Below are 10,583 nucleotides of genomic sequence, written 5' to 3' on the forward strand. Positions count from 1 at the left end.
TTCCAGCAGGCCGTGACCTATTTGTACTCTCAGTAACACTAGGTCCGGTCCAAGTGTGAGTTTTTTTAGCAAACTCATTGAGATATTCTATAGTCTCATCTGGATTTTTCTGCAAAAATTTACCGTTACACATCATCTCTATGAATTGACGCCCTCTCAGTGTAAGTCCCTCATAGAAATAACTAACTAAGCACTAGTTCTCATAACTTTTGTGAGGACACATACTCAATAACTCCTTTAACTTCTCCCAAGCCTGATACAAAGTCTTACTATCTTTTTGTACAAAGGTGGAGATCTGCCTCTTCAAAGTATTGGTCTAATGTTGGGGAAAGTATTTGTTAAAGAAGACCTGTGTCATCTCATTCCATGATCCTATTGATCATGATCTTAGTGAGTACAACCAGCTCTTTGCTCTATCCTTTAAAGAGAAAGGAAAGAAATTAAGTCTCACAACATCATCTGTAGCATTATGACTATGGAAAATCGCAACTACTTCCTCAAACTCCCAAATGGGCAAATAAGGCTTTTCATTCTTTAAACCATAAAAGGTGGGGGAACTAGCTGTATCATCCCTGTTTTAAAATTAAGTTGACTAGTGTTGGCTGAAAACATGATGCATGATGGTGTGGCTGTGTGTGTAGGGTGGAGGTAATCCTGAAGAGTCCTAGTGGGTTGATTTTCGTGTTCACTCATTTCTTCGGGACTAGATAGATTGTCAAATAAAAGATTAAAAAATTTGATTCTGACTCTAGCACAGACCTACAAGCAAATATACCCAAGGCGTCTTTATATCTGTGCATGCAAGGTAACAAAATACTAAAAACTAAAAATAATAAGAAAGGAAAGAAAAAAAATATGCAGCAAGCTAAAAGAGAGAACAAAGTTACCGCCTTTACAAACTACTTGTTTGTATTGCATCTTCCACCGTATCCCCAGCAACGACGCCAAAATTTGATTATGCCCAAACTAGTATGGGTGTTATGGTATAGTTCAGTGTGTCGATCCACATGTGGAAGGAACCCAACAAGACGCAAGCTTAAAAGAAAAGATCAAATTACAATATGACAAGAATCTGAAAATTCTACCTAAAGCACGTAATTAAAATGAGATTGGGGCACGAATAAGAAGGCAAGTAAAGCTTCGGACTTCTATCAACCGGATCCAATACTCAGACTTTTTGAATCCAAACTATATACAGAATTAAGAATTATTGCACCAAATTCCTAATTGGAAGATATGACATTCTATTCATTTACTTTCTCAAATTTAATTCTAGAATCTATTCTCTGTTTACAAATCACAGTTCTCATTTATAAAAATGAATATCATATCTAATGTTGACACTATGGTCTCAAACAATAATGCAACAAAAGATCACATCAATGGCATGAAAAGCCTGTTTAAGTCACAATCATATATTTATAATCCTATAGCTCAACAAAATAAAACCATAGCAAGATTTAATACAATTGTCTCAAACTTATAACATCCAAAACAAATAGAGAATTGAATCCTAGAATCTTAAACAATAAAGCTTAATCTATGAATTGAAATATAGTCAAAATATTTTCACCAATCAATTTCTGCTCTAAGCTTTACCCAAGATTTAGTTCTCCATAGAAGAACTAAATAATAAAAATGGAATTTTTCTCTTCTCTAGATCTGTGCCTCCCCCTCTTCAAAAACTCTCAATTTTATGCTAATGAAATGCTTATAAATGGTAGGAAAGAAACCCTGTCTTCATATTCCAACATAAAAACTCACCTAAATTTTAGGACTCAGCTTGGCAGCCACATATGCACTTCAGGAGTTCAAACTTAGAAATCCTTATTCGAGACAAATTTGTAGCCCTCTAAAATTGCTTTCCGACGCATCGCATCAATAGGATGTGTGAGTGGAAAGTTATGATTAAAACATTAAGGTATGTCCAGGCAATCTCCTAGCGTGTTTTGGACTCTGATCCGAATTACTCTCAAACCCCATCATTATCCATATTCGAAGAGTCCTACACTCATTGAAAGTTCTTATGTTGTTCAAACGTCTTGCCCACTTGAAAGTCCTCCTTTGAATTTGACTGGGCATTCACTTGCACTTTTATAAATCCTGAAATTAAATATAAAAATCTGCATAGGAGTATTCCAAAGTAAATAGAAACTCAATTCAAGAATACACATTAATTTTTGTGATTTCTATTCACATTTTAGCATTTTAGTCCAATAATAGGGTATTTAGAGTGCACTTTCGTGCACTCATCAGGTAGATCTTGTTATAGGACTCGAAGGAGAACCAGGATTCGACCAACTGGACACAGTCAACTGAGCAGTGGTGCGACGTCAATGTTGATATAGTAATTAACTTAAGTTACTACTTGTACTATGGAGTTGCATCTCCAATTCTTTTTTTATCATAGCCATATTGGACTAGTGTTATGATCTCAATTGTTTAGTATGTCCTTTTGGCTAGGGTTTTAATTAGGTTTAGTTTAAATACTCCTTGTAGCCTCATTTGAAGGTTAGACAATATTGAATGTTATTTGTGAGTTGAGTTTTCTCCTCTTGTTCTTGATTGAACTCTTGAACTTATCAAAGGTAAATCACAACCTTTGTGGCGTTCCTCCTTTGTAATCTAGGTTCTTGAGACGGGTTCTTCAACGGGTCTAGATTTTGATATAATCTAGGTTCTTGAAACGAGTTCTCATCGGGTCTAGATTTTTCATCCATTGACTTGAATTTGGCTTTCTTGGGGAGTTTTCAAATTGATTGTGGGTTCAAAGGTTTTCATTCCCTCGGGTTCATATCATCTGCTGTGAATATTGTATAATGCTAGATGCATGTTAGGAACATTGCATCTTTAATTGTCATGAACGGGTCTAGGTAACCTTGTGTTGCATGTCTCAACGTCTCATGTCCGTCCGATCCCAAGTGAAATTTGGGGGCGTCACAACTGCTAATGATCTCTGCCATGACTAAATTCAACTGTGCTATATTTATGTTGTGCTGTGTAATCTAAAAATTGGGTTTGTGGGAAAATGTATATTTTTGGTGTGGGTGCGTGTGTATCACGAACTCAAGCCGAGATGAGGTATTATCTTGGTAGATCTCTTCTGGTCACTCGGGAGCGTGTAAAACTGTGTGATGTCCCCTAGGCTGCCGCCTGGCTACAATAGGCTCTTGGTACAACTTCAAAGCCCGTCTGCTAGTGGGGGCTAGAGGATGCTTGGTCACGTTATGCATCGAGTGTGGAGCTGGGCATCGCTCATAACGAAGTCACACGCGTAGTTGTTACCCGTAGTGTAATAAAGGGAGCAGGGTGTGTGAGTCTGAGGGGAAGCCATGGTATACACAATAATAAAATGTTTGTGTTTGTGTACCAAGGGGTTTTTGGCTTGAGTGGTTGTAATTAAATGATTTTGTGCTTTCATAACTGCTGAACATGTTTGTTTGTACAATTTCATGCTTGAATCTCTTGGCTGTTGTACTATTGAATGTTTGCTGAGATTGCAAAATCTCATTGTGGTATTCCCATCTACAGTTCTGTTTCATGGAACTGTAGATTTTGATGCAGAGGACATGTTTGAAGCATGATGGACCGACCCCACCAAAGGAATGATGACCTGGGGTTATGTCTTTTTCTATTGTATTTTTGTTTAAAACTTTATGGTACTTAGTTTGACTACCTTCTATTTTTCCGCTGCGATATTTTTGTTGCACACACTTGCAAAAGGCGATGGGGTGTTTCGTCCGTGCGATCATCATCCTGGTGTCACGACTTCCACGATAGGCGGTATCAGAGCGGTTCAACTCTGGGTAAATCCATAAGTCACTTAGGTACAATACCAGAATTCTAGGCCTCAATCTTAGTACTATATAGGCTTAAAAATTTTGGAAAGTCACACTTGGATTTTTTTTTTCTTTTTTTTTTTTTGTGCAATTTGGCTGGATTTTTTAGCATGGTAGGTATGAATATGTAGTATAGTGGGCTTGAACTCTTAGCAATTTTATTTTTGAAATATCAAGGCTTGATGGGGAAACAACGTGTCTAGTCAAACTCATCAAAACAAAAAATGAGGTCATGAACTGATGAAGGTAACAACTTCTAACCACGAAAGGGATCTAAGGTTTGAAATTCTAAAGGATTTATGAAACGAGTTTATGGAATCTGAGGTGGTAGGTTCAACAAGCATTTCAGGAGTTAATTAAATTGATGGTTTTACATTTTGCCGACTCTGAGAAACAATTTGATAACATTTGGGGTTTTAGAGTCTACAAGCTTTAAGAGATGATTGTTATTAGATCTAAGGTCATCGATCTTGTTGACTTCAGAAAATGATTCTTATATGATTTAAGATTTTAGAATTGCAGACTTTAAGGACTAATTTATAGAGAGATTTCAGTTTTCATTTCTGCAGACTTGGTATGCAAGCTTGATCAATTTTGAAGTTAATTAGTTTGCAACCATTAGAACGTGAGTTTTGATCAAGTTTAAGTTATTGATGTGGAGATTTACAAGAAGTGACTTTCTCTATGAGGTTTGAAGGTATTGATTATGCAAATTTTTTAAAATTATTGTACTTTGTGAAGATATGGAAAGTGAGTAGTTCGGAAAATGATTATTATCGGGTTTGAGATTATAGGGTTGGCTGACTTTAGGAAACAATTCTTATCGAAGTTAAGGATTATAGATGGTGCAAATTTAGGAAATAATTTTTGTCGATTCTAAGCATTAGGTCCATTAGGGTGATGGAAATGGTAGTATATGTGATGGTATAGAAGGTGATCAAGTTAGTTGAGAATAGGTTTGGGTGACTTTAGTGGCGAATCATATTGAGTTTAGTCCACTAGGATTAGTATTTGTCGTCAGAATGAAATTTATTGGTGCATTTATTTATCTGGATGAGATTGTATTGGACTTTTAAACTCAACGCATACTTTAGATGGGATGTGTGAACTTTCAACTAGTTGAGTGTCTTGGATTAAGTTGTGTTTTGGATTACCTCCGGGGTAAGGATGTTCACTTAATTGTATGCCAACGTCTGTGGAAGTTGGTGAAGTAATCTAAATCTCCTCTCCCGTTAGTGCTTTAAGTATAGTGACCATGGGTTTCACCCTTGAGTGTTATCGACTTGACTCCTCCCAATTGTTTAGAGCTCCTTGTACTCATACTTGGAACTTTTTCGATTAGATCATTCCACGGATTCTTTGCAAATGATTTGCATGGCTTGGCTTTGCTTGCTTTTAAATTGTGGTTCTTTTCTTTTGAAAGTTTCTAAGTCGCCCTTTTTAAATCTTTTGAGAAATGATGAGAAAATCATCGCTTTTGTAACCTTTTAGAGTTGGACTTTGAGGAAAATTTTATTATTTTATTTTAGACATTCACTTTTATACTTATCTTGTTAATTCAACCTCTTAGTCCAACTTAATGAAATCTTTTGGAGACACTGTTTTGACAAGAGTTTTGAAACTATTTTAACGAATTGTTGGAATCTAGAGTTCTTTATATATATATACATATTTAAAAATATATATTTTCTTTTATGGGGTTTTTCAATGGAGGGACCAACCTTGAACCCAACTACTTCGTTGTGACGTTTTTCCCTATTTCTCGTTGCGAACCATATTGTTCTTTAGTCACTTGGCGAAGCAAACCTTTTGTGACAAATTTTGACTTCATTCATTGGATCGATTTTCTTTCACTGCTGGGAAACCTTAGAGTAAATCCCGACCTTCACCTCACCGCATTTGACTTCTGACCGCTTTGTTTTGACTACTCAACCTTATCTATGACATGGGCTTGACTTGGTGTATGAGTTTCTATGTTTTTAGATCACTTCAAGGAAACTGTTGGAAATAATGTTCTTGATAGAATCTTTTAAAGAGTCAACCTTGACCCATGATTTTTTACTTCTACCTTTTGGAGTGCATAGGTCGATTGGTAGTAGTATGTAGTAATTGATAACGTGTGCATTATCGAGGAGTTTTGGCTTTGACTAAGGATGCAAATGGTCGACTCATAATTTATGTGAGTGCGTATAAATTTTGTAGAGAAGAGGTTTTGTTCTCTTATAAACTTGGAAGGATTTGCCTCAGTAGGTGTTGAAGTGGATTTGATACGACAATGTTAAATTCAAGAGATCATAGCCTTAGCCTTATGGTGAGATGATCAGAGTGCGCAACTGAAGCATGATACATAGTGAATTGATGGCTGGTAGTAATTTTCGTGGTTATCTTCAAGAATTAGTTGTGACTTGAGGTCACATAGGAATTTTAAAATTTGAGGCTATACTTCATTTGGAGATGGAGCGTTTGGCTGGAGGAGAAGAATGGACATTGATGGATAACTAGAGAAGGGACTGTTAGGTCACCAAAGTGTGGTGTAAAAAGGCTTGGAAGTTGAAGCTTAGGCATCAACGGTGGTTAGCATAATCTAATTTATGAGGTAATGGAGTATTAGGATTGATGGGTGCTGTAGAGTAGTTTCTTGTTGAGTTGAGATTTTGAACTGCATGGCCACCTTGAAGTTCTAATCGTGATGTGCTATTGAAGGAACTAGTCGTGCTAATACTATAACTTATAGAAATAGAGGCAAAGATTATTTAACTTGATGAGCTCTTGGGAACTATTTGTAGTTGGCTAAGCTAATTTCAAGGACGGAATTCTTTTAAGGGGGGCGGGGGGGATGTGAAGCCCAAGTTTGGAAATGCATGTCTTTTAAGTGACGTAGAGCAGAAGTATGTGGTTTAAGTGGGTTCTTCTTAGTGTGAGTGGAGGCAAGATTATGGCCCAGCCCGTGTGTGTGTGCCCTTTAGCTGATGAGTAAAGCCCAGGCCTCCCACCAAAACTACGTCGTTTTGGTCTTAAGATAGAAGACCCTAACTTCTTTTTCCTCTTTGTTCTTCTCTTTCCCCCTCTGATATGAACCCGTGGGAATGAATTCCCTTGAACCCACAATCAATTTGAAAACTCCCCAAGAAAGCCAAAAATCAAGTCAAGGATGGAGAATCTAGACCCGATGAGAACCCGTTTCAAAAACCTAGATTATATTAAAATCTAGACCCGTTGAAGAACCCGTCTCAAGAACCCAGATTACAAAGAAGGAACGCCACAAAGGTTGTGATTTACCTTTGATAAGTTCAAGAGTTCAATCAAGAACAAGAGGAGAAAACTCAACTCACAAATAAAATTCAATATTGTCTGATCTTCAAATGAGGCTACAAGGAGTATTTAAACTAAACCTAATTAAAACCCTAGCCAAAATAAAGCCCCCTTTTACCCAAAATGCCCCTGATGAACAGTGTCACGCTACAGTACCGCGGCTACAGTACGGCTACAGTAACGCTACAGTACCTCTTAAAACCCTAATTCCTAAAAGTAACTTTCCAAGTAAGCCCTTGGCCAAAATACAAGGCCTTCTTGAAAACTCTAGTTCATTGAAAATAAGATGTGTGGGCCAGACATCTTCAAGCCCACTTATTCTAAACTAATAAAATAAATCATTTAACCAAATTTGAAGTCTCAAATAACAATAGGCCCTATCTCTAAGCCATGTCTTCCACAGCTTGAATCAAGTGGATCAAAGCTGGTTCTCCTTCTTTCAAGCCCATCTTGAGTGTTGGGCTCTTGCTAGCTTCATCCCAAGTGGATTGCACCAATCCGTGCATTGCTTCCTTGATCTTCTTGGTCCTTGATCTTGTAATTGGCCCATCTAGAATTTACAAATGATCTTTAAGACTAGGCCCACCTTGGTTCCCATCATTCCCCCTCTCCTCAAAAGGATTCGACCTCGAATCTCCACCTGGATCAAAAGGAAAAATGTTAGTAACATTGAAAATAGCAAAAACTTGATACTTACTTGAAAGATCTGCTTCACGTGTATTGTCATTAATTTTCTCAAGAAATTGAAAATGTTCATCCAAGCTACTCCTATCATCAACAAGCAAAGCCATCAGAGGTAAATGAGTAAGTGGATTAAAACCATAAACAACCTCAAATGGAGAATAAGAAATAGTAGTATGCAAGGTTTTATATGCACACTCTAATAAGGGCAAATGATACTCCCGCAAATGTTCATGTAGCAAGTCAATGAATGGCAAAAGATACTCCCACAAATGTTCATGAAACACACCTGAAGTTTTTCTTACACCACTCCAATCATATGCAAACTCAATGAATGGCAAGTAATACTTCCACAAATGTTCATGCAACATGTTGAAAGTTTTCCTTACACCAAAGTTACCCAACAAACCACCATGTCTATCACACACAAGCAACTTAAGCATAAAACTAGTTGGCACACAAAATCTATTCTCTCTAAACAAGTACCAATCTAATTTATAGAACTTACCAAACGATACTTTTTCACATGTTCCATAGACACTAGCAAAGTTATCATCATTAGCATGCAATTCCTTATTATATGCAAGTCTCAACAATTTTACATCTAAAATGAAGATAAGGACGTACCTTCTTGCTAAAGCATCAACCACAAAATTTTCCATACCTTGTGTGTATTTGAATACATGAGGAAAAGTCTCAACACAGTCCTCCCGCTTAGCATGCATTATAGTCAACGACTTACCTTGTCCCTTCAAGTGTGAAAAAGACTCATGTTCTTCAAAGAAAGGTCGGTTAGGAATTGTCGCACTTGACACAAAATCAATGTAGTACTCTATCTCCCTAATAGGTGGCAATCCACTAAACACACCTCTAGGAAACATAACCTCATATCCCTGCAACACAAAGACAATAACACTAGGCAAAGACACGTCAAGTTCGTTAGTATTAAGACTCGCCTTAGCATAAAAACTCACATTTCTTTTTGTTTTTCTCTCACTTTCTTCACTCTCTCTTTTCTTTCCACAATTCTTTTCTTTTTCACTCTCTTTTTGCTTTTCACTCTTTTTTTTTCTGTCACTCTCCTTTCCTTCATCTCTTTTTGAACTCTCGACCTGACAACTGTTTTTCAACTCATTCTCTCTTTCTCTTGAGGTTTCAACCTCACCCTCATCTTTTATCTCTCTCATTTTACTCTCTCTCTCGTTTTCGGCCCCACCATTTCTTTTTTTCTCAATCTCACTTTCACTCTTGCTTTTTAACTCAATCTCCTTTTCACTTTTTCTTTTTTGATCACACTCATTTTCACTCTTTCTTTTTTGAGCCACCTCACTTTTCAGTTTCAAATGGTCCCCATGGACTTGTGTTGGAGTTAAAGGAGCAAGTTTGATTGTTTTTCCATCCTTTTCAAAACTGTACATGTTCCTTAACCCATCATGGATCACCTTCCTATCATACTCCCATGGCTTCCCCAACAAAATATGACCAGCATGCATAAGCACTACATCACAAAGGACCATATCCTGGTATTTTCCAATTGAAAAAGTAACTAGCACTTGCTTATTGACCCTAACCTCCCCACAATCACTCGACCACTGCAACATGTATGGTCTAGGGTGTTTTAAGGTAGGTAAATTCAATTTCTCAACTAAAGTAGTGCTAGCCAAATTAATACAACTCCGCAACTCAATGATCATACTACATACCTTGTTATTGATGTGGCATCTAGTATGAAAAATGTTCTCGCTCTGCTTCTCTGTATCATCCATCTTAATTTGTATATTGAGAGCATGCCTGGCAACAAGAGACTCACCATACCCTTCATTCTTACAGTTATGTTCAATACAAGGTTCACTCCTCCTCCTATCTCTCCTGCCTTGTAAATTTCTAATTACCACTTCTTGATGATCCATCCTTTCCCTCACTTCACCTAACACCAAGTTCAGCCGCTCAAACTGTTGTTGCATGGATTGCAACACAAATGATGAGTTATCTACCATCCCCTTTGGTGAAGAGCGACTCCGATGAGACATTGTAAAGTGCTGCACAAATGAATGTTAGTGGAAAAACCTCACACACTCCCTTACGTGTTTACGCTCGAATAATGGCATTCCACTCGTGTTTCACTCGTAATTGGCTTTTCCCCGATAATAGTCTCACACTCTCTTGCCTTTTACCTCGATAGTTTTCCCGCTCAAGTTCTTTAAGAACTAGTTGAACTAAATCAAGACAATACAACCTTGTATTATTCCAACCAGTAATATAGATCCAAGAAACAAGGAAGGAATAAAACGACACGGGACTCAAGGAATTTATATGAGGGAAAGAGTAATTATAGAACAAGATACCAAGTACAAATATGTATTCAGCCCCTTTGACGATAAAACTCAATAAACAAATGTTTTTTCTTTATCTTTGTTGTAACTATGTAGCAACCTTTAAATATGCTAGCTCTCCTTATCTTCTTCTCCTTCTTCTTCTTCTTCGTCCTTTTTTTTTTTTTTTTTTTTCGAATTTTCTTTTCTTTTCTTTTCTTTTCCTTTCTTTTCTTTTCTTTTCTTTTCTTTTCCTTTCCTTTCTTTTCTTTTCTTTTCTTTTCTTTTCTTTTCTTTTCTTTTCACCAACTGATTTGATCACAAACAAGAATAAGCAGTTGAGAAAACCCTAACAATAACTCAGAAACCCTTGGGCAAGTGATATACGGCAGCCCCTAGAACAAGAGATTTCAGCCAACAAAAACCCTAGAACAATGAT

General features: G+C 37.0%; 1 non-coding gene across 1 annotated transcript; it reads left to right on the forward strand.

The window, feature by feature from the left end:
- Nucleotides 1-203: 203 nt before the first annotated feature.
- On the forward strand, nucleotides 204-312 carry LOC121251328. Its single transcript, XR_005937995.1, has one exon. It is a non-coding gene; the product is annotated as a small nucleolar RNA R71 (small nucleolar RNA).
- Nucleotides 313-10,583: the final 10,271 nt, after the last annotated feature.

Source organism: Juglans microcarpa x Juglans regia, chromosome 2D (assembly GCF_004785595.1).
Source record: "Juglans microcarpa x Juglans regia isolate MS1-56 chromosome 2D, Jm3101_v1.0, whole genome shotgun sequence".
NCBI classification, from domain to species: Eukaryota; Viridiplantae; Streptophyta; class Magnoliopsida; order Fagales; family Juglandaceae; genus Juglans; species Juglans microcarpa x Juglans regia.